Below are 3,554 nucleotides of genomic sequence, written 5' to 3'. Positions count from 1 at the left end.
CCACTAGTCAGGGGCCCGATCTGTTTTGTTTACATCTGAATTTCCAGGGCCTAACAAAACTTGGCACACAGGAGCACAGGAAGGATTTGTTGAATGAATGAAATGGCACTGCTTTACTGTGCAAAGGGTTTAGTGAGAACATATTACTGGTCCTGTCCTACCCTAGGGCTTCAATAAACAGCACTTGAAAACGCAGCAAGATAATATTTTGGAAATCATAAACTGAAGTGTAGCTTTTCTCCCCCCTTGATGTTTGTTTTGTAGGTGCTGCAGCTGTTACCTTCAGCCCTCCACCATCAACTATTGTCACTCCCTGACTCTAGAGGGGGAGCACAGATATCACCTGTAACAAACAAAATGGAGTCTGTAACATCCACAGTCCAAGGAGTAGCAAGAAAGCCAAAGCACTTTTCGTGTGGTACTGCTCGGTCAAGAGAAGAAAGGTCTTATGGACTTCCAGAAATCTAGGCTTGGAAGATAAACAGGCAAAGCCTGAGTAACAAGGCAAAATGTTTATCCCCAAAAAACAGATAGGCTGAAGAGAGGCTCAACTTCTGAATATTTAAGAAAATGCAAATAAAAAATCGAGGAGATAAAAGTTGACAGCTATCAGAAAGGAAAATGTATGTATCTATATATACACACATACTGGGACAGGCCAGAATGGAACCGAACCCCTTGGGGTGAGGGGCCCAAACACTGGTACAGCCATTTTGGAGAGAACTTGGGCATTAATTGGGAAAGATGGATATGCATATCCTGTGACTCAGCAGCTCCACTGTGAGGAACACCTGGCCTGGAGAAAACCTCCCACCTGTGTCCGAAAAGACGTGCCTAAGGATATTCATGGCTTTTTCTGTGATAGCAAAAGACTGCCAGCATTCTAAACACCTACCAATAGGGGAGTGGATACCAATGAATTAGGGGCGTCTTTTCATGTCATAGAATTTTATTATTCTTAATCACACCCTTTCTCCATTCCCACAAGGAACTTCTGCCTCCTTCGGTAAACATAAAAATCTCATGGCTTCCTTTAATGTTATTTGAAATTTCAAAATACAAGTCTGCAAGAAATCCCTTCTCTGAAACCAGTGGGGACCAAATGTGCTTTGGAATTTAGGACGTTAGGATTTTATAAACATAATGTGGTGCCTACACTCTGTATCAGTGGTTCTCATATTTGAACATGAATCAGTCACCAGGAGGGCTTGCTAAGGCACAGATGGCTGGACCCCACCCCAGAGCTTTTTTATTTAATAGGTATGGGTTGGGTCCTGAGAATGTACCTTTTTTTTTCTTAATGGGGGAATTGGAGGAGGGGANAAAAAAAAAAAGGATTTAAATATCTACACAAGTTTAGGTCAACAAGTCAACTGCAATTCAAGTCAGCTCACAGTTACATGTAAATTATACAAAAGGTAAAGTTTGGGTAAATTATACGGTTGCTATGATGCAAGGCAAGGACTCCAGAATAAGGTAGTTCTAAAGATTTCTAAGTTGTGAAAAAAATGAGCTAATCCAGCTCAAAGGGATTCATTTTTGAGGTTATTTAACCCACTGGTTTCAACGGCAGACAGTGGGCAGGTGCTGGGCTGGCTGGATTCATTCATTCAACAAAGAGTCCAAAACCTGGCCCAGGGTAAGCCTTACCTTGGTAGGTGGCTGCTGCTTCTGGTGAAAGCTTGACTCCAAGCTGAGCCCAGTCAACAGATGTGCAGGAAGTGCAGAGGTTGCCGCCAGGGCCCAAGGGAAAATGAGCTGAGTGGAAGAAAGGCATTCTGGGTAAGAGTCCTGGCTCTACCATGAATTCACTGGGCAGTCGCTTCCCCTTCCAGCGTGTCCGTTTCCTGGTCTGTGAAACTCCGATTGTCCAATACTACCGTGTGTTTATGTGTGCATTTTTTTCCCACGTCCCCATGCTTTTGAGGGAAGTGACCTTTCTTTGGCCTCTTTTGTAAGCTCCCCAAAGAGCACTGGTGGAGCTGTTTGCAGACAGTGGGGGCCCCATCAGCGGTGTGGAGGGAGCACCAGATGTTTCTGGCTAGCAGGTGAGCTCAATCCTGTGATGCTATGCGTTTAAGGGTAACTAGTAGGGGCAGATGGGTTTCCATTTTTACATTCGGTTTAGAGAGAACCCTCCTAGCCCAGTGGCTCTCAACCTTGGCAGTACACAGGAATCATGAAGGGATTTAAACAGTGTTGGTGCCCGGGCTCTTCCCCAGACCATATGAATCAGATTCTGGAGGCGGGGCTGGTACTTTTAAACACACACACATACACACAGATCAAAACAAAACTCTCCAGGTGAGTTGAAAATGCAATGTGCAGCCAGGCTAAGAATCGCCAGCTAAGTCTGTGTTTCTCAAACCTTGGGAACCTGTGTTCCCAAGAATCACCTGGGGAAATAGAGGAAGGGTAAAAAAAATGCTGCTTCTTAGGTCCGTCCATTGTCCTCCTTTCTCATTCTTTGGTATGGCACGGGGTCTAGGAATATGCATTTTAACTGATTCTAATGAGTAAAATGTCTTAGCTAATGCCTCCATCTGCCTTGATGGCAACAACCTCATTCTCCTGGATCCCTTAAACAGGGTTTCCCAAACTCCCTGAGAACAGTCACCTGGCCCCACTTATTTTAAAATGCAGGTTCCATTTTGCAATCACCAATATAATAATCAGCTGAGGAAGCAAGGGGCCTCAACAGATGCTACAGCCACTGAGTGAAAAGCTGTTGGGTAACAGAATAGTCACATGGTTCAAAATATCAAGCCACAGATTGTTTACTAATTAAGAAGGGAGAAATGTACCTTTACAATTGAGAGACCCAACAGTTTCCATCTTAACCGGTGATCAAACCCACATCACCAAGAGTGGGACAACCCGATACCGTGGGCCTCTGATGTGATACAATCTGACGGATGTGACATCTTCTGTGTCATATTCTTGCCAAAAATACCTAACCTGATTTTAATTATGAGGANTGTCAGAGGCCGGGACCACTTCCCCGCCGCCATCCTCATCCCCTGCAGGGTCAAGCCGCAGAGCGCAGCAGGGAGGCGGCACTGCCGGAGGACTCACCCGCTCTCCCGAGCCCTGCCCCGGAGGCTCCCGGCCCCGGCTCTGTCCGTCAGTCCCGGAGCCTCGGCTGCGGGTGAGGCGACAGAAACCAGCTCAGCTCCGCCGCGAGCCTCGGCACCGCCCCTCGGCTCCTCCCCCAAGGCGGGGCCTGAGCTCGCGGGAAGTGGGTGGGCGCGCTCCGCCTAAAGGGTCCGGGCGCTCTGGGGTGGGAGCCCCTCCTTTGAGCAACTCGAAATTGAAGCAAGTTGGGATGCGGCCAAGCTTGGGAATAGTTTTCCTTATGGTCTTCTCCCCATCCCCGCTCCCCACCATGGAAACGGGGAAGCCCAGGACTGTACTTTTGCTCCCAATTGATGGAAGTGTCGACATCGTGAAGTCCAGAAGAGGACTAGTACCTACCCGAGGCCACACAGAATTAGTACAGTGCCAGGAATTCAAGTCTCCTACCTTGAGGGCCTGCTCAGCTTGAGTCTGAAGGC

The 3,554-nt window shown here is 47.4% G+C and overlaps 1 protein-coding gene across 3 annotated transcripts in view; it reads right to left on the bottom strand.

Annotated features, from left to right (window-relative positions):
• Window positions 1-3,198, bottom strand: part of PPP1R16B (protein phosphatase 1 regulatory subunit 16B) — a 104,856-nt gene extending 101,658 nt beyond the window's left edge. Inside the window, exon 1 of one of the 3 annotated variants that reach the window (XM_019632928.1) lies at window positions 3,076-3,198. The gene's annotated coding sequence lies outside the window, so the exon portion shown is untranslated. Of the gene's footprint in view, window positions 1-1,650; window positions 1,666-3,075 lie in introns of those variants that run through there. The other 2 variants (XM_019632930.1, XM_019632929.1) reach the window with 2 other exon arrangements.
• Window positions 3,199-3,554: the final 356 nt, after the last annotated feature.

The sequence above is a fragment of the Hipposideros armiger genome, unplaced genomic scaffold, assembly GCF_001890085.2.
Source record: "Hipposideros armiger isolate ML-2016 unplaced genomic scaffold, ASM189008v1 scaffold_1196, whole genome shotgun sequence".
NCBI classification, from domain to species: domain Eukaryota; kingdom Metazoa; phylum Chordata; class Mammalia; order Chiroptera; family Hipposideridae; genus Hipposideros; species Hipposideros armiger.
The sequence above is the reverse complement of the archived record's forward strand: the minus strand, read 5'-3'. Positions and strand labels throughout refer to the sequence as shown.